The sequence below is a fragment of the Heloderma suspectum genome, chromosome 10, assembly GCF_057233095.1.
Source record: "Heloderma suspectum isolate Gila_16-S chromosome 10, 16-S_ref, whole genome shotgun sequence".
NCBI classification, from domain to species: domain Eukaryota; kingdom Metazoa; phylum Chordata; class Lepidosauria; order Squamata; family Helodermatidae; genus Heloderma; species Heloderma suspectum.
This window is the reverse complement of record NC_139467.1, coordinates 40,486,882-40,508,111: the sequence shown is the minus strand read 5'-3', so window position 1 is coordinate 40,508,111 and position 21,230 is coordinate 40,486,882.

Here is a 21,230-nt window from a genome sequence, read left to right as displayed (position 1 = left end):
TTGGTGCCCCACTTTTGTCATACCCCTCGAATTACAGCTGAACATCTTGATTTCGCTCCCATCTGGGTGTGTTTCCTTTCAACTTCAATGTGGTGGTGTACAGAGGCCAACTGCCAAAACAGTTATCCTTGTTCCAATATTTCTGGCCCTGACTGTAGCTTGATCTTGTGCTGTGGGCAGCTCTCATTGATCTTGTCATACCTGGATGGTCTGTTCATTGTCATCCTGTAGATTAAAAAACATGTGAATTCAACCGTCTAACCTATCTACCCCATCTACCCCATCGAGACCATCTAACTGTCAAAACTATTAAAGCATCTAAATCGTCTAAACCAGGGGTCCCCAACCCCTGGGTCATGGACTGGTACTGGTCTATGGCCTGTTAGGAACCAGGCCATAGTAGGGGTGTGTGAAACCCCCTTACCTTGGTTCTGTGGGGGTCCACGGGGCAGGAGACAATCCATCCCTCCCCCCCGGAATCCTCGCCGGCCCCGGCTGGCTCCACTCCATGGCGAGTCCGCGGAGCTGCCGGCTGGCTCCGGCCGCTGGCGGACTTCCGGCTGCTGGGACGTGGACGCCATTTGCATCCCTGTTCTTCAAGTAATAGGCTACATAAATCTTTATGTAGCCTATTACTGCAAAGAACAGGGATGCAAATGCGTCTGCTATGCGGACGCCATTTGTGTCCCAGCAACCAGCAGTCCGCCAGTGAAACCACCACCCCCGGTCCATCTTCCACAAAAAAAAATTGTCTTCCACGAAACCAGTCCCTGGCGCTAGGCATGGCGGAGAATTCTGCCACGGATCTCGGTGAGGCCGAATGTCAGTGCATTTGGCCCCCTGAAATCTGTGGCGGAATGAAGCCCCCTGCCCCTCCCACTCTGCGAAATGGGCCTGGAACAGAGCCTACCTTTGTTGGCCATTCTGGTGCTCCTCGAATGGCTGCCACGTCTGCAGCCGCCATTCGCATCTTTCGAATGGCCATGATATTACGGCAAGAAAAGGGAACGCAAATGGCGGCGGCTACGGCGGCCGCCATTTGTGTTCCCTTTTTCACCGTGATAGGCTATGTAAATATTTACATAGCCTATCACAGCTAAAAAAGGGAACGCAAATGGCGGCCGCCATAGCTGCTGCCATTTGCATTCCCTTTTTTTTTTGCCATGATAGGCTACGTAAATATTTACTTAGCCTATCATGGCTAAAGCGGGAACGCAAATGGCATAGGGGATGCAATTTGCATCCCTGCTTTAGCCGTGATAGGCTACGTAAATATTTACGTAGCCTATCATGGGCCAGCATATGGCGTCCCCTACACAGGACGTCATTTGCATCCGCAGCAGCCCGGCAGCGGCTGGAGGCCCCACTGCATGTTGGCCCGGCCGGTGGCTCTGCGGCCTGGCTGCAGAGCAGAGCCAGCCGGGCAGGATTCCGGGGGGGAGGAACGGATCGCCTCCCCCCCGTTGAGGATTCCGGGGGGAGGAACGGATCACCTCCCCCCACCTGCAGAACCCGGAGGAGCCAGGTAAGTGGGGTTTCGTACACCCCTACCTGGTGCCAAAAAGGTTGAGGACCACTGGTCTAAACCATCTAACCGTCTAACTGTCTAACCGTCTAACCATCTAAATGATCTAAACTGTCTAACCGTCTAACTGTCTAAACCATCTCATTGTCATCCTGCTGATTAAAGAACATGTGAATTCAACCCTTGGAAACTGCTAAACCATCTGAACTGTCTGCACCTTCTGGGTCTTTTTCATCTTTTCTCCCCCTCCCCCTGTTACTATTGGGTGGTCACTGAGGCAAACTCCTCTTCTTCCCAAGGAGCTGTGGCCTCAGCAGGCTTCACTGTGTGGTCAGACTAGGGATGCTGAAGAAATCCGCAACGGAACCAAATGAGTTTGGATTTTCATGAATCTGACCAACCGATTCTGCAGCAAAAAGGCTTTTCCCCTGTTGGGCAGATTCCGTGGACTTGTGGACCATTTTTCTAACTTTCCCCAAATTTGTGCATATTTTGTAATTGACAAACATGCACAATAGAAAAACCTGGCCAAAAATGCACATTCTCCCCATAGGCAAAAGTGTGAAAATGCGCCATTTGGGGGAATGTGCGCATTTTTGCACATGCGAATTTGGAAACAAAAAAATCCACTTCCGTTGATGGGCGGATGATGGAACGCAAGGCCCCTGACAATCCACGAAACACAGACAGAACAGATCTTACACAATCCATCCATCCATCCCTAAATCAGACCCCTGTTGAGGCAGGGCCTGGGCATCGTCCTCCATTTGGGCCTTTAACTCTTCCTCCTCCTCGGAGTCTTCCAACGGCATGGCAATGGCCACTGTTGCACATGCCCCCAGCCCCGCCCATCACCCTCCACGTATTCGATGGAATGTCTGTAAAGGAGAGCTTGCTGCACATGTGGAGGCCCTCGCTGCCATCGGGGAGCCTGCCCCACTCACAGTGACAGTCAATGTACATACAGCAGCCCCCCTTTACAGATGTGTTGCTTAATCCATGGATGTGGGGAGCTCATGATGTTGGGCATGAGGGCAGTGCCAGTGCAAGCTCTTCTGCTGCTGGAGACAGGACAGCATAAATGTGCAAGCATCGGTGCATGCCCCCACCCCTTGCTGTCATGCTGCATCATTGCACCCATTCACCACCCCATTGTAGTCACATTGCACCACCCCCATTCCACCCCATCCCATTGCCCCTGCTGCCTGTCCTCTGGAGAGCTGCATTGGCTGGAGAAAGTGGCCAGTGCAGCTCTTCAGAGAGCTGGCCGGGTCCAAATGCCTGGCTCTGAGGAGGTCCTACCTCAGAGCCAGGCATTGTGGGAGGGCTATCCCAGGGGATTGCCTGTGGTACAGGACTCTCAACATGAACCAGAGGATGGCTGGCTGAGAGCAGATGCCTGTCCTCTGTTTCGATCTGAGGATCCTCTCAGAGTGAAACAGAGGGTGGGTGGCTGCTCTGGAGAGCCCAGCCAGCTGCTCTCTCACTGCAGCATTTGCCACAGTGTGAGAGTGAGACCTGCAGGACTCTCTGGAGGTGGCAGTGGCAGGCCTGCCTGATGGGGGGATTGTGTAGTTCACCTCTCCTCCTGCTTCGCGGTCTGAGGCAGGGAATTGACCCTGCCCCATGGGAGGGCCAGCCCCCTCTGAACCCTGAACAGGGCTTACTTAAATCACAAAGCCAGCTGCATTGTAAGTGCATGCACAGAATTTCTTTCACCGTGAAGCACTTAATGCTCCCCCTCCCCGCACCAACTCTGGTTGCTTGATGTGAAATATGTGATCAGACCACCTGGCCAAGCAGCCTTTTCGTCAGCGAGCGTCTTCTCTGTTGAGGTCAATTATCTTTATTGTTCCTTGCAAACATTTTATGTGGTTGCTGCTGTCCCCTTCCAGATGTAAAGCCTTGCTCTTGTTCAAGGGAATGTTTGTTTTGGGAGATTTCCAAGTGGCTCCCTGCCATGACTGTTGCTGGGAAGTACAATCCCCCAGGGGCGATACGATAAGGCACGTATGCATAGAGCAGCAACAGCAGCAGACATGCCACCAATATCACAAGCCAGGAGATAACTCAGAAAACAGACGAGTGTCATTTTTCCCCATGCACTCACCGAGAAAGCTTAGATTTACTATGCCCATTCCAAACTGAGCCATTCATCCATCACTGGTCTCAATCCACCATCAACTGCACTGCCAGATGCAGTTCTAGCAAGTCTAGATTTGGGGTTAAGACACAACGGCCTATGATCCCTCAAGTTCCCTTTCTATTAGATAGATACATATCCATTATGCTAGAGAACCAGGCCTCTGTCTAAAAAGCCATTTCTCAACACACCTCAACATAGGAAATGGGTGAGGCTATGCAGATCAAGGGGTGTGGCTTGTAGATGGAGAGGCATGGATATATAGATGAAGGGGTGTGGATACGCAGACAGAAGCAGGCTTACTTTTCAAGGACTGGGGTAACCATGGGCAAGTTTTGACCCCATACTAAGACCATTTCCAGGCAGACCCTTTACTTTCTTGCATACTTTAGAGATATGTGATCTGGCCACAGATGCCTTAGTTACATCCTGTTTGGACTACTGTAACACACCCTATGTGGGGCTGCCTTCAAAAACTGTTCAGAAAATTCAGCTGGTCCAGAATGTTGCAGCCACTGTTGACAGGGGCCAGTTGCAGAGAGTACATGACTCCCTTGTTACAGCAGCTTCACTGGTCTATTTCTGGGCAGAATTCAAAGTGGTGGTTATGACCTATAAGGCCCTATATGTCTTGGGGCCAGGCTACTTGAAAGACCCCCTTCTCCCATATGAGCCTGCCCTGTCCTTAAGATATTCTAGAGAGGCTCTTCTTTCGAGACTGCCACCATCAGAGGCATGCTTGGTGGTGACATGAGAGAGGGCTTTTTCAGTGGCCACTCCCAAGCTGCAGAACTCCCTCTCAAGGGAAGCTAGGTTTTCTCACTCTCTGCTATCACAAGAACATAAGACGAGCCATGCTGGATGAGACCAGGGGTCCATCTAGTCCAGCATTCTGTTCACACAGTGGCCAACCAGCTGTCGACCGGGAACCCATAAGCAGGGCATGAGCACAACAGCACTCTCCCACCCATGTTCCCCAGCAACTGCCTCTGGTACTGGAGGTAGCATATAGCCATCAGGACTAGTAGCCATTGATTGCCTTTTCCTCCAGGAATTTGTCCAACACCCTTTTAAAGCCATCCAAATTGGTGGCCATCACTACATCCTGCGGTAGCGAATTCCATAGTTTAACTATGTGCTGTGTGAAGAAATACTATCTTTCATCTGCCCTGAAGCTCCCACCAATCACCTTCATGGGATGACCCTGGGTTCTAGGGAGAAACCTTTGAGACAGGGAGAAAAATGTCTCCCTCTCCACATTCCCCACACCGTGCATAATTCTGTAGACTTCTATCATGTCTCCCCTGACCCTCCTTTTTTCCAAGGAGGGAAAAAACGGCAGGCAAAAGCCGCTTTATTCAAGAAGATCTTATTTATTATTAAATTTATTATTTATTATTAAATTTATTAATCGCCCATCTGGCTGGTCACCCAGCCACTCTGGGCGATGTACAATATTCAATAAAACAGTTTAAAACAATAAAATTCTACAATAAAAACATTTTCTAAAATACCTAACCCACCCCAAATGCCTGCCTGAACAACCACGTTTTTAATGCACGATGGAAGCTCATTAAAGAGGGGGCATGATGGAGTTCCCTAGGGAGGGAGTTCCACAGAGTGGGGGCCACCACAGAAAAGGCCCTCTCCCTCGTCCCCACCAGTCTAGCTGTCCTGGCTGATGGGACAGAGAGAAGGCCATCCGAGGTGCTGCTGGAGGCGCTCCTTAAGATAGGCTGGGCCGGAACCATATAGGGTTTTAAAGGTCAAAACCAACACCTTGAATTTGGCCCGGAAAACAACTGGTAACCAGTGCAACTCCTTCAGCACTGGAGTGATGTGATCTCGCCGGCGGCTGCCTTTAATCAGGCGAGCCGCCGGGTTCTGTACCAGCTGCAGTTTCCGAACCGTCTTCAAGGGTAACCCCACGTAGATCGCATTACAGTAGTCTAAATGAGACGAGACCAGGGCATGTACTACCGATGGGAGCAGGTGGTCGGGAAGGAAGGGGTGCAGCCGCCGTATCAGATGGAGTTGATACAGCGCTGTCCGGCTCACAGCTGACACCTGAACCTCCATGGAAAGCTGGGAGTCCAAAATGACCCCCAGGCTGCGGACCTGGTCTTTCAAGGGTAGCCGCACCCCATTCAACCCCAGGTCAACATCCCCCAGCCTCCTCTTGTCTCCCACCAAAAGTACCTCGGTCTTGTCAGGGTTCAGCTTCAGCTTATTCCTCCCCATTCAGCCACTCACCGTCTCCAGACATTTGGACAGGGATTCTACGGCCAACCTTGGTGAAGATTTGAATGAGAGGTAGAGCTGAGTGTCATCCGCATATTGATGACACTGCACCCCAAACCTCCTGATGATAGCCCCCAGTGGCTTCACATAGATGTTAAATAGCATCGGGGAGAGGATGGAACCCTGTGGCACCCCACAAGTAAGTGGCCACGGGTCTGAAACCTCCTCTCCCAGTGCTACCAGTGCTCTGGTACCTGCCGGAGAGGAAGGACCGGAACCACTGCAATATGGTGTCTCCAATGCCCAACCCCTCCAGGCGGTCCAGGAGGATACTGTGGTCAACGGTATCAAAAGTAGGGATGGCGGAGAATTTCTCCCCTAAACTTCAGGGGGCCGAGCGCCAACGTGTTCGGCCCCCCGAACAAGTTTCGGGGAGAAATTCTCCGCACCCCCCCGCCCCCTGCACCCCCCCCTGGGATGGGACTTACCTTTCCCGAATGTCCCTCCCGGCGGCGGGTCCCAGCGGCAGTTTGTCGGGTCTTCGTCAGGGGCGGGAGCGGCAGCCGGTCTTTCGACCGGCTGCCGCCGCCGCCATTCCAATAGAAGTAAAAAAAAAAACAAACGCCCCCGTGATAGGCTATGTGATGATTAACGTAGCCTATCACGGCTAGATTTGCAAAGTCAGCCGTGATAGGCTACGTAAATCATCACGTAGCCTATCACAGGTAACTTAAAAAAAAAAAAAAGCGCGTACGGCTAATGGTGGCCCCCATAGGGAGCCGCCATTCACGTTCCTTATTTGGTCGCTGTAGTCTACGTAAATGTTTACGTAGACTACAGCGACTAAATAAGGAACGCGAATGGCGGCTCCCTATGGGGGCCGCCATTTGCGTACGCGCTTTTTTTTTTTTAAAGTCACCCGTGATAGGCTACGTGACAACTTACGTAGCCTATCACGGCTGACTTTGCAATCTAGCCGTGATAGGCTACGTTAATCGTCACTAATAGGCTATCACGGGGGCATTTTTTTTTTGAACTTTTTATTTTGCGGCCGGGTGAGGCGAGGCGCCTCCTCCCCGGCCTGAATTTCGGCCGGGCGAGGCGGGAAGCCTCCCCCCTGGCCTGAATTTCAGCCAGGCGAGGCGGGAAGCCTCCCCCCCCCGGCCTGAACTTCGCGGGGAGAGCAGCGAAGCGCCTCCCCCCCACCGCGAAAAGCTGCGAGACCAGGTAAGTGGCTTTCGTGCACTCCTAATCAAAAGCCGCTGAGAGGTCGAGGAGAACAAGGAAGGAGCATTCACCCCTATCCAGAGCCCTCCTCATATCATCCACCAAGGCGACCAAGGCCGTTTCTGTCCCATGCCCAGGCCTGAAGCCCGACTGAAATGGGTCTAGATAATCAGTTTCTTCCAAGTGTGCCTTCAACTGCACCGCCACCACCCGCTCAATCACTTTGCCTGCAGGAGAAGCCACCACCACCGGGGAAGAGGCGTGCCTGCTCAAGAGTGATCTTGAGCCTGTAAATGGGACTGTGGGTTGGCCGCAGTTTTTATTCTGTTATTGTTATGTTTTTATTGTATTTTAATGTATTTTATTGTTTTAACCTATTTTAAATTCGTTTTGTAAGCTGCCTTGTCCTATTATTTGGTAGAAAGGCAAGGCATAAACCAAATAAATAAATAAATCCTGCAGTTGGGGGCACTCTTGTGTCCCTCCAGTCCTGACAATTGGTAGCTCCACCCTGACTAACTGGGCTCTACAGGGGGGTATCTTCCCTTCCCCACACACATGCTCTGACTATCCTAATGTCAGGCATTTTGATAGCTGAAGGAAAGCATCACGACATTCGTTTACTCAGTAGCTATCAATGTATTGCTTCTGGAAATCCTGCGCTACTGTGTTTTCCTTTCTGCTCTGTGCTGTGGTATGTTGCAGTTTGGCCACCTCCATGCTAATCATCGCACCACACCCAGTGTACCTCACGTTCATTTCCATGGGGCTGCACAGGAGGACTTCCCTGTGGATCAAGTCCAATGACAATTCGTAGTTGCAGTTCCTGTAAGGAAGCTACTTTTATATAGCGTCACTTCTTAATTTGTATTTATGGAACTTGGATTTATAATTCTGTAGAAGTTCACTTTTTCATAGAATCAAGGCTTAATTTTATTTTGGAAGATGTGTGTAAAAACTTACTTTAGGAGATGTCTTCTTTGGATGTGTAAAAAGAGAGTGGGGGGGACCTTCCTTCTAGGCTTTTGTACACTTTTCTTAGGATGCAGTTCTATACATGTTCAGACAGAAAAAAAAAGTCCTACATGGACTGGTGAGAAATGCTGGGAGTTGTAGGAAGTCTTCTTCTTCTTCTTCTTCTTCTTCTTCTTCTTCTTCTTCTTCTTCTTCTTCTTCTTCTTCTTCTCCTCCTCCTCCTCCTCCTCCTCCTCCTCCTCCTCCTCCATATCTTCTTCTTCTTCTTCTTCTTCTTCTTCTTCTTCTTCTTCTTCTTCTTCTTCTTCTCCTCCTCCTCCTCCTCCTCCTCCTCCTCCTCCTCCTCCTCCTCCTCCATATCTTCTTCTTCTTCTTCTTCTTCTTCTTCTTCTTCTTCTTCTTCTTCTTCTTCTTCTTCTTCTTCTGCATAGGACAATAGACACATTAGTCTTTAAGGTGCCCCAGGGACCTTTGTTGTTTTTGCTGCAGGAGACCAACTGGGCCACCCTCTAGAAATCTGAGCAGACTTAGCAACTCATCACACTGAGCAACAAGGCAGACTCTGCCTTGCTGTGCCAGACTCCTGTCGTAAGTAAGGCCCCAGGCCTCACAAACTACTACTGACTGTCCAGGTATCTGCCTGTTGCCCCAAATTCCACTAAAATATTTGTAAATAATTAAATACTACAAAAGACAACAACATAAGCCTCCAGCAGGTGTCAGATTCACATTTTTAAACTCGCTGTTCCTCTCCACTGTGTTGTGTTGACCAAGCACAAAATCCCTTTTCTCTTCCATCAGCATTTCCCCCCCCCCTTTCACCTATGATGTTATCTCTGTTTTCCATGGAAGACACGTTTTGTATCACTGTTGCAAGTTGCCTTGTCTTTGCAGACTACAGCAGCCTCCCCCAGCCTGGTGCCCTCCAGATGTTTTGGACTACAACTCCCAGCATTCTTGGCCATTGGCCATTCTGGCTGGGGCTGATGGGAGATGAAATCTGAAACATCCGGAGGGCACCAGGTTGGGGAAGGCTGGAATACAGACCTAGAGACACATGCAAACGTGCAACACACACTGGCTCCTTGCTCTGCTACAGAAAGCGAATGTGTAAGATGATGGGTGTTTGCAAGTGTCCAGGCAAGTACACACAATTCACTCACATACAGCAAATGACTGAAGACTGTCTCTCAGGTCAGTAAGGGATGCATTTGTTGAATACATTTTACACATCTGCTGAGATGAGACACAGAGTTCTGGAAGACAGGAACAAAAGCCGTAGACAGGTGCAATTCTGGTCCGTGTAGTAGCCAAGTGAGGTTGAATTGGGCCATTCCAAGCAGAATCTGGTCAGATCAAAAACCTACACTATCCCTTGCCCCCAGGATTCCCTTCTCACTAGGGATGTATGAGGAATTTGTTTCAGTTCAGTTTTGATCAGGATTTACTCAGTTTGCACCTCCCAGACTGGACACAGACTCTGACACAATCTGTGGCTGAAGCCTGTACATTTCTGAGCTTGCAATGTGATTTGCGGACCCCAGAAAAGGTGTTTGACAGCATGTGTATGTTCGAAAAATGTGCATGGAAAAAGGCATACTTTTGAAAAATGTGCACCAGAAGACTTTAATCAATGGGAGAAGAATGCATAGATCTCAAAGATGCACACAATTGATGCGTACATTTGGAAAGATGCACAGGAAAGTACACATGATTTTCATGCAAACAGGAGAAAACACACACAAGCTCGCAATCTGATGCAGACTCGAGTTGGAATGAGCTTTGAGATGGAATTTGGAGAACCTAGGCAAGCCCAAGTTTTGCTGATTTGCACATCCCTACTTCTCACAGGGAAACTCTCCTTGCAAAATGCTGCTTCCAGAACTTGCTTTTGTATAGAAAATTGGGCAGTGCAAAGAGCTATTAAGAAGTTGTTGTGGCCAATTATTGTCCATTCTAATGAGAAGCATCTTGTTCGGGGAAGCAAGAGAACTTTAGGCCTCCAGCAAGCTTACTTCCTTTATTTTATTCTCTTTTAAAGAGCATCTACAGCCCCCACATTGCTTCTCTGTCATGAAATTTCTTGTTGCTCCTGCCTGTATTTTTTTTCCCCCTCCCAGTATGTCAGATTTGTGCCAGGCGGGCGTGCATTGTTGTCGAATGTCAGTCAATCACATAGCGCTTTGCTGTTCGTCTGTGTGTGCCAAAACTTTTTCCAAGCTCTGAATAGTACATGCAGTTTTGATGATGCCCCCTTCCTCATTGGATTCAAAACGTTTTTATTCTCAGTTCAGAATAATTGTCAAGCTGGGGCAAGAGGGAAATATATCAACTTCCTGGTTCTTGCAACTAAGAGATGATATTAGCAGAGGGAAGACAAACCTTCCCCATCTCAGACGTGCAGAGAGCCAGAATCCAATCAAACAAACTGAGTGAACAAAGCACCTTCTTCTTTTAATGAAGCCACTCAGAGAGTTCTGTTCCAATTGTTCCAGAAAAAGCGATAGCACACAATATCCATTTGCATGGAAACAGATCCCAGATTAGTGAGATTCCTCTAGCAAGAAGATGGCAATTTCAGGCTTCAGTGCACAGGGAGGGGCACAGAGGTTCAGTACAGGCTGGGAGAGCAAGACTGAAATATTTAAGACTGAAGTGCAAACAAAAGAAATAGGAGCGTATTGGAGTGTATATTTTAACTTCTGTATAAATTTATTTTAATTTTGGGATGTCACGGGCGTCTGGTTGGGGCTCAAGGCTTGGCAATTGCTCACTGGTTCAGCCCCCCGGACACCAGCCCATGGATCCCAGTGCTTGCCCAACTCGATGCACACTGAGTCAGGCAAGCACGCAGCCTCCCACTCCCTCACCAAGGCGCCATTTTACATATAAATGGCGGCCATAAAGAGTCCCATTTACACAAAATTACAGGCGTAAATGGTTTAAATAGTCCATTTACACCTGTAATTTTGGATACATGGGCCTCTTTATGGCCACCATTTGCAAAAAATCAGCCTTTCCGTAAAAGGCAAGCTGCCATTTTTATGCAAGAGGGTGGCTTGGCAAGGGTGCAGGAGGCTGCTTGCCATGCACCGGGCACCCATGGATCACCCAGAGGCTCGCCACATGCAGCAAGCAGAGCCAGGCAGTCAGCAGGGGCCTGGCAAGTGGCACATAAGGCAGACCAAGGTGAGTTCGCCCATCCCTATTATAATTTTTAAAAAAGGAAAAAAGGAATGGATTTTAAAAGCATTTGGGGGGCTATTGGTTTATAACTTGTCATAACCATAGCATGTCTGCGGAATAATCACAGGTAGTCCAAAATGGAAGAAGTGGGGATAAAAGGGGCAACAGCCTCCCCCTACTTACATGGAGGCTGAGTATCAATTGCTGGAAAAATGGAGAATTTCTACTTCAGCCAGGACACTATATACTCTGCCCTTAGGGGGGGAAATTTATACAAAGGAAAAATCTGACAAAAATAACTCGAATTCTGTGCCACAGCAAAAGCTGAATTCTGCAACCCCTATACTGATCTAGGATACCCCCCCCCCCCAACATTTCAAAGCTCGTTTCCCACTCTCTGGGTGTGAAAATAGCTGAACAAGAATTTATCAGCATGACTGATTCTGTTCATTTAGGGCTCAATTGGGACCAAAGCTTTCTCACCCATGCAATGGAGACCAGGGTTTTCCTCTCCTTTGCTATGTTAATGGATGTGTGAAATTAGCATACCAAACCCAGAAAGACTGTGTTCTCATAGCCTGTATCTGCTGTTATGAATATGCACTGCACTGCTGTGTTACATAAGTGAGTTCTGCATAGAAATATAACTCAATGTACCTCATGCAATTTGTGGTGCTTTTCCTTTTTTTCTGCCACTGTTTACTCTATCTGTCTGTATATCTATCTATTAGGGATGTTAGAGAATTCCGCCATGGATCCCAGGGAGGCCAAATTCCAGTGAATTCGCCCCCCCTGGAATCCATGACGGAATGGAGTAACCCGCCCCACCACCCTGCGGAAGCCCCCCGGAATGGAGCCTACCTGGCTGCAGCTCCGCCGGCGGTGGCGGCTGCTCTGGCTGCTGCCGTGCTGCGGCCACAAATGGCAGCTGCTATACCAGCCGCCATTTGCGTCCCTTCGCTGAACCGTTACAGGCTACGTAAATATTTACGTAGCCTATCATGGCAAAAGACCTGCCGCAGCCGGATGTCTGGCTGTGGATGCACCCGGCCAGCGGTTCTGTGGAGTTGCCGCAGAGTGGAGCCGGCTGGGGAGGATTCCGGGGGGAGGGATGGAGCACCTCCCCCCCCCCGCGGATGCCACTTACGAAACAGGTAAGTGGTTTCGTACATCCCTAGTAGTTATCTATCTATCATCTATTTACATATCAGGGGCGCAGAACATCTGGCCCACAGGACACCCCAATCTGGCTTGCACAGCCTCATGGGGGTCCTCCAAGGGGTCTGGCTTAGGCTCCAAGCCCCGCTCCTGGAGTAATCCCCTTGGAGGGCATTCCCTCCACTGTTATCTCTGATTTGAGATCAGAGATAAAAGCAACAGAAGAGGCTGGTGTCTCTGATTTCAGTGGGGATGTGAATCCATTCTGGGCTTCAGTCAGAACCAGCCAGAACTCTAATGGAGCTATCCAAGTTCCTGGCCCGATTTTGGGTATGGGGTTCAGCACCTTGGATAGCTCCTTTACAGTTCTGGCTGGTTCTGATTGAAACCCAGAATGGATTTACAGCCCCACCTAATCAGAGCCACCACCCTCCACTTAGCAGTGGAGTTTCCCCTGCTGGTGCATGCCCACAGATCGGAGAGAGCCGTGGGCACACAGTGGCCCGGGCGCTCGGACTTGCCAGTGCAGAGGAGAGCACGCCTTCTTCTGTACGTTGGGGCGGGTCAACGTAGGGATGCTGGAGAAATTTGAGATGGACTAAAACGAGCTTGGATTTCTAAGAATCTGGGGAATCTGCTGCGGAGCAACCCCCTCGGGCTGCGTGGAGTCTGTGGACTTCTGGATGATTTTTTTACTTTCCTGAAATTTACGCATATAAATTTGTAGGAAAAAACGTACATTTTTGCTGAGGAAACATTGAATGGAATGGGGACAATAAGCTAAATATTACGTACTAAGGTAAACTATGTAAATACTTACATAGATACCTACATAATTATTTGCGTATTTTTCCGCATGATGAAAAAATGTGGGCAGATGACGGAACAAAAGGCACCTGACAATCCGCGAAACACAGAGGGAGAAGATTTTACACAGCCCATACATCCCTATCCCAGCCCCCTTCATCCCTGTTGCTTCTTCTGATCTCAGATTCGCCGTAGCAGCAGGGGGGGAGATGGTTTGTGGTGGGACAGCAGCAGGGATGTGGGGTGGCATGGGTCCTTTTCTCCATGCTGCTCCAGCACAGAACACAGGGAAAAAGGGGGTGACGTCACGGGGTGCGGCTACACCCTCTGATGTAGTCCGGAGTGAGATGAGCCTGGTGGTGGGCAGTCCAGCCCCCCCCAAACCATTCTGCACCCCTGAGAAATATACTAGTGAGATCTGGACAGCAAAGGCTTGGATCACAATAAATCTGCCAGTCTTTGAGGTGCCTCAATATAAATATTGCAAATAAATAAATAAATAAGAGAGGCAGATGGCTGCAATGTCAGTGGAGTGGTGAATCTGCTCTGGGTTCCTGCCAGAACCAGTCAGAACTCTAAAGGAGCTCTCCAAGGTGCAGAGCAGGCAATGGGAAGCACCTCGGACATCCCCTTTAGAGTTCTGACTGCTTCTGACAGCCACTCAGAGCAGATTCACTGCCCCACTGCCATTGCAGCCACCGGCCTCCACCGCACAAGACTCTCCATTGTGTTTGCTGTAATAGGCTAGCAATGGCCCGGTAATGGCTGTAACAGGCTAGCAATGGCCTGGTTCATTTGGAATGACCACCCCATTCTTGTTTTTTAAAACCTTGTGTTCTTGTGAACACAGCAGGAGGCCGGTGCATTCTTCAGGTGGCCGCTTACGGATCATCACAAATGAGCAAATGGATCACCCAAAAAGAGGACAAAGGAGAGCACAGATTTGCATAAACTATGCATATGCTAATTTATATGGATAAATGCACATTTATGACTATAATTCTAAGCAGAAATACCATGCCTCTCACCAGAGGAGAGACGACCATGACCAGGTGACCTGTGTGTCCGCTGCTTATTTGCTCTCCAGCTGCTATTTGCTGATGGGGAACTTCAAGGCTGGCCCCTGCGCTCTGTCCTTATGGTTACCATTAAACCAGACTTGGTCTGGAAAGCCCTTCCAATGAATAATGCCTTCGCAGGACTGTCCTCTGACAACAATTCAAGTAGAGAACTGTTCTCTCTAATCTAGGACACATGGCCACCGTGTGCTGCCTGGTTGCTCTTGCTGTGAGCAGTAGGAGATAACAACTCAGGGTTGTTTATTATGACATGCAAACCAGGAAAGCTGGCTTGTCAGGGGAGGGACAAGCCAGAGTTGGGACCCAGGTTTGAACTCTGAGTTCCAGCTCTGGCTTGTCTCTCCCCAGACAAGCTGAAGTTACTGGTTTGTATGTCACGCTAAACATCCCAGGGACGGTGTGTCCCTGGGTTGCTTGGATGCCCCCGATTGCAGAGGCAGTAATCAGGCAGCATGCTCTGACACACTGCCACATTCACAAGATCCATCATTTAAAAAAACCCTGGGTTGTTGTGACTTGCAAAGTGGGGCCATTGGTTACCCATCTGGAATTGTCCTCCTGGTCCTGACAAGCAGGCAAATGCCCACACACTTTCCAGCCTATCATTGCAACCATAGAAACTTGCTTTTCCTTATTCAAATGAAACTTGAGGCCCTCATAGCGTCTGCATTCCACACCCATGATTTTGTGTGGCGTGAACGGTGAAAACAAATGTGGCCCGGGGTTTAGCTGTATCAGCAAATAAAACTTCAGCTACCTGTTCTCTGTTCCTCCCCTTGCCCTCAAAAGAAGGAAATACCCATCCTAATTTGGGGCTGCAGTTCTCTGAAAGAAATAGAAAACTCAATCCAAAAGGTGTGACCCCAACAAAACTTTAGCACATGGAGACAGAGAAGGAGAGAAAAACAACCAGAAACCTGGCAGGAAGATGGCACTCTCCGAAACACAGCTCCTGGAATTAGTTGTCTCGTGATGCTCTGGATTTTTGACCCTGTCCAGGTGAATTCCCCAAAGAGGTTCATCTTCCCTTGTGTGGCTTCTAATAGCCTTCACCAAGGAGTTAATGATGACAAATGGCCGGCAGCAACAGGAGCGTCCCTTCAGCAGCTGCCCACAGACCAGAACCAACAGCTGAAAGGAAGCTGCGAGAGACAGAAAGTGCCACAGGGCTACTGCCCTTGAAATCTCCTCCAAGGAAGGAGGCTTGAAAATGGTGGTTTCCAGCATCGGGCCTACAGCTGGCAACATCACATACTGTGCATGCTTAACTGTCTCCCCATTGAAACAAATGCGGCTTACATTTGGCTGGTTTCGGCCCATATTTCAAGGGAGAAGAGTTTATTACTAAATATTCACCTGATATATATATAAAAAACCTCCCCCCCATAATAATTTTATTACAGAAAATGTACCATCAAACAAAAAGGGGAGAGGCTTCTTCCTGAGGCAATCCTAGCCAATCAGGGATCATATAAGCAAAATGATTACATCACATTGTTTCACAATCAACCAGATTTGATTATGTGTCCACAATACCACAGAGTCAAGTCAGAGTGAGGGCAGGATTGGAATAGGCTTCTTCAGGACATTATGTAACCAGTCAGATTTGGCTGTGTGATAACATCAGGAAGTCACACCAGACTGAAGACAAAGTTTACTGGTCACACTCTGAATGGGTGAACCTTGTTGATCTGTCTTACAATCACCCCCCCTAAAAACCACTAAAACAGGTGGGCTGTGTTTTATATAGGAATGCTGGAGAATTCTACTATGGACTCAAATGAGGCTGGATTCCAAAGAATCCAACCTCCGGAGTCCACAGCAGAGTGGCTCTCTGGCTCCCTATAAGACACAATACGCTAACGGTTACAGCTGTAAATGGCGTATTGTATGCCATTTGCGGCTGCAAAGCACTTACTTTGACCCAAAAAGCCATGAACAGCTGCAATTTAGGTCAAAGTCAGTGCTTTATGGCCACAAATGGCATACAATATGCCATTTATGGCTGTATTTTTCCTGCAATAGGCTAATGGCAATCACCATTAGCGTATCGTGTCTTATAGGGAGCCAGAGAGCCACTCCAGTGGACGCGGCTGCACTCCAGAGAGCTAGGGGTTCATACATCTCTAGTTTTCTATGAACATTTTCTGTGTGAAATATACCCCTTCCCCATTTCAGCACAGCCCTACTTCTGAATGACTGCACACAGGTTTAAGTATAAGAGGCAAAGCACCAGACATGCTCTCAAAGTACCATCAGCCAAAATTATTTATTCATTGTCTCTGGCCCTCACCACCCTATTTGCAGGTAGTGAAAGTTCTGAAGCCATATCAGCCATTACTCAGGGGTGGGTGGGACAGGAATTGGGGTGGGGGATGAAATTTACTGGCAATAGAGTTTGTCCTGATAGATGCCATTTTTTCTTCCCGGAAGACCTCTCAGAACAGTGCTATATAATGACAAATTGAGCCTTGATAGATGTAATGGGTTAGGAAGAACCACAAGGCCTTGCTTCCTGTGGGGAGGCTGCATTAACAAAAGCGTAGTGTCTAGTTCACAGCAAATGATAGTTCCACTCTATTCTGTGTTATCTGGAGTACTGTGTCCAATTCTGGGTGCCACATTTTAAGAAGGATATGAACAAACTGGAGCGTGTCCAGAAAAGAGTGACCAGGATTGTGAGGAAGCTGGAACCGGAACCAAGCTTCCAGTATCAGAAAGGCTGTCACGCAGAAGATGGAGCAGGGTTGTTCTTGGTTGCTCCAGGGAGCAGAAGAGAACCACTGGGTGGAAACAGAAAGCAAATTTCAGTTACACATTAGGAGAAGCCTCCTAAAGGTGAGAGCTATTTGGCAGTGAAACAGACTGCCTCTTGACTTGATGCCTTCCCCGGGCTTGAATTGAAGTGCAGGAAGCTGAGAAGGCTACAGGCTGCCAGAGAAAGGATTGTACAGTGAAAGACAGGACACTCATGCATACTTCTCGTCCTCCACCTAAGTAAGGTAAGCTCAAGAACCCCAAACCCAAGCCATGAGAATTTCTCCGAAATTTCTTCACTGCTGAATTTCTTTTCAAAAGCAATTTCTTTCAAATTGAATGAGACAAGTTAAAAAAAAAATGTGGGATACATTTTTGGCACACCACTAATTACCCAACTGTGTCTGGTAGTTGAATTATTGTAGCCCCAATATGCACTTCAGTTCCTAGAGATGGTTAGGCTGGACTCAGAGCTGGCCTGACACCCTGGTGAGGGGCTTCTAGGAGGAAGGAGGGTGGCTGCCGTTATTCTCCCCCAGAATGCTCCTGGAACGATGCTGCATCTTCATGATCTGGGGGCAGAATAATGGGGGCTGGCAAACAGTGAACTCTTTGATTTGAAGTGAAGGAAGGAAAGGGACTGCCCAACTGGCGGCAGGGGGTGCCCCCGGAAACAGTTTGGAATCACTCACCTTCGAAATGTGGAAGACATTGCTGGCGAGTTCTGTCTTACTCCTGAGGGCAGGACTAGAACCACTGGCTGGAAATTGCAGGGAAGTGGATTTCGGCACAAAATTAGGGAGATTTCCTAACCGTGAGAGCTGATCAGCAGTGGAACAGATTGCCTCAGGAAGTGGTGGCTTCCAGTGGAGGCTGGTGGCTTCAGTTTCAGTGGGGCTGTGAATTCATTCTAAATGCTGAACCTATTTTGAGGATAGGGCTCAGCACCTTGGATACCACCTTTAGAGTCCTGGCTGGTTCTGACTGAAATCCGGAATGCATTTGCAGCCCTACCAAAATTGGAGCCATCCGCCTCCACTGGTGGGTTCTCTTTCAGTGGGGTTATTTGAACAGAGGCTGGATGGCCATCTGTCAGAGATACTGTAGCTGCAATCTGCTACACATCAGTTATCCCACCACTACCACCACATGCAGGACAGCAATGTAAGTTATTCCATGTTATGTTCCTTTGAGGCTTGGGTCTGTGGAACTCCTTGCCACAGTTTTTGATAAAGTTCCCAAATAGAGTTAGGGAATGATGCCTGAACTCGAAAACCTTTAACCGCTGCCACCAAAGTAATCCCTATGTACCTTTTAGAAACTCAGAAGCCTGGTTCCTATGGCAATGGCATGGGATATACACCACCGCCGCCACCACTAAAGACAAGCTTATAAGATTTTTTTTAAAAGATATTTAGGAAATTATTTACATAAGGGAATAATGTAACGGGGGATTTTCTGCATGCAAAACATGTGCTCTACCCACTGGACTGAAGTTCACCTCCACACAAGACCTTCTGCTAAGACATCACAGGCCAGGTGTCATCATGCAAGGCCAAATTCTGCTTTGGAGAAGCACTCCAGGGCATTCTCCAAATTCCAGTGGCTGTCTGCCAGTGGTGGGCAGGGCTAAAGGCCCAGGGGCCAAACTGCCACGAGCTTAAAGCTCTTACTGGCCGCAAGAGCTAAGCCCTAGGAGAGGCATTCCAATCTTCTAGAATGGGGGAAAATGGCACAAACCAAAAAATGAGTGGTGGTCAGTGGAAAGGTCCAGGGCCAGAAGAAGGGGGCGTGGCCATCCAGGGAAACTGTGAGGGCCAGATTGGGGCCTCAGCCTGAGTTTTTGCACCCCCAACGTGAGGCCTACACCACGACTGTCTCCAGGCACTCTCCTCCGTGTGTTAGCTGTTCAATGTGGACAAAGGGATGGGGATGCGGCTGCTGGCCTGTCTCCTGATTCTGCATGCCTAGCCACTGATATACACACGTTCAGTGCAACGTTTGCGGGGGGGGGGGGCTACACCCACGCAGTTGATTGCATAAGTAGGCTTCCATGTGATGGGGGCCCCTGCACAACTGGGGTTCCCAACTGCTTGGAAGTCTACACATATGAACCTATATGAACCTATGCTCCACTTTGCAGATGCACTTAGCGTGTGAACATCAAGGGGAACTGGGCTGTCATGGAGTGCAGCCTCAGGGATGGGGCCAGCAAGAACAGCCTCAATCACTCCTCTGCCTTTACACTAACAGGAGGTAGAGACCACCTGAAGAGGACTCACATGCAGGGCCAGCCCAGCCCTACCATGAGGCAGAGTGAAGCAGTTGCCTCAGGTGGCCAACACCAAGAGGTGGCAACAATGTGCTAGGAGGAGAAGCTGTGTACCCCCTAGCCTACCCTTAGCCTGCTGGGCACCTGTCAGTTAGCCTGCAGTCTTCAGGTGCTTTGGAGGACACTGTCCCATCATCAGTGTTGAAGACAGATTCATCTGCCATTCCAGTTGGCTTTTGAACATGGAATGGGTGGAGGCACCATCTTGTTCTTTGCCTCAGGCAGCAAAATGTCTTGGGCCGGCCCTGCTCCCATGCCTTTGGAAGCAGTGTTGAAACACATCAAAATCATGAATAAAAAAATATTACTTACACATCTTGGTGTGTGTGTGTGTGTGTGTGTGTGTGTGTAAGGACCAGAAAATGAAGTGAAAACTGGCATAGCCTTCATCCTGGCCACTGGCTTACTCTTCTTCTATGGAATTTGCTTCCACAAGATGGCCGCCAACTTTGATGGCTTTAAAGAGGAGTTAGATAAATTCACAGAGGAGAAGGCAATCAATGGCTATATATTACGTCCAGTATCAGAGGCAGTATGCCTTTCAATATCAGTTGCTGGGGAACATGAGCAGAAGGGTGTCCTGCTTGTGGGCTTCCCATAGGTCTCTGATTGGCCACTGTGGTAACAGGACACTGGACAAGACAAGCCTTTGGTGTGATCCAGCAGGGCTCTTCTTATGGTCTTTTGAAGGCCCTGAGATTAGCTTCAGCAATGCAGGAAGAACTGGAGGACACACTGTAACTGCAGGTTGTCATCAGCTATTAAGAACGAGTCCTTGAGATATCCCATTACTTTGGTGGCTTTCAGGTTATTCATGGCCTTTTAGCCTAAATAAGCTAGGCCAGCAAATAAGCCAACATGAAAGACTTTATAAATAACACGTTGCAACAGGAAATATGATAAAGAACACAATGTATTATTCATGTCTGTGGGCACCAGGCATGCATTATGGAGAAAGTGACATGAGCACGAGGCGCAAACCACGCTGGAAGGAAACATGTGCAAAAAGGGCAGAATCAGATGTTCTGGCCTCGAGTTCACCTTCCTAGCTCAGGGCTGTTGGTCATGGTGAACTCCAGCTTCTTTAACAGAAAGCCATCATCATTGTGTTTGGGCTGTCAGGGCCATTGGTCTTTCATCACCATTCGGGGGTTCTCTTATTTGTGGCCTTGGTTCTGTGACCTTTGTGCCCCTCTTTTTTTTAATGCATGCTGTTGATCCAGATTCTGCACCGAAAAGCTGGATTCTGCAACTTGCATACGTTCTGCAAATCTGTACAATATCTCTTATGCATCCCTGAGTACAATTTTGAATAATTCATTCTGGTTTCGTTAGTCATGGGGGGAGAGGCAAAGAACTACACAGCGTTCTAAAGACTTCTTTTCAGCCACCACTCTGGCTTCTGAAAATGCTAACAGGCATTGCCCACATATTTCCAAGCACATCTCTGCAGCCACAAAGGCTTGGAACTTGCATTTTTATTTTTTAAAGAGTTAGAACTGTTATTATCCAGGAGCTGAACTTTGTGCTCAGTACTGCATCCAGCATGACTTCTGGGCTGCTGTGGAATCCCAGTGTACACTTATTCCCGGCTATAATGCAAAATGGCTCGCCACTTACGAGCTATACCTGTTACTTCACTGTGAGAGACAGAAGCAATGCACTGGCTAAGCACTGCTGAAGGTGTGTAAGGGGGGGATTTTCAATGTAGGAGTGGGCAGACTTCAGGCTTGCAGGATCTACTTTGTATTGTACTGGAACCCCAAGATGCACCAACCAGAGCCAGGTGCAAAAGATTTT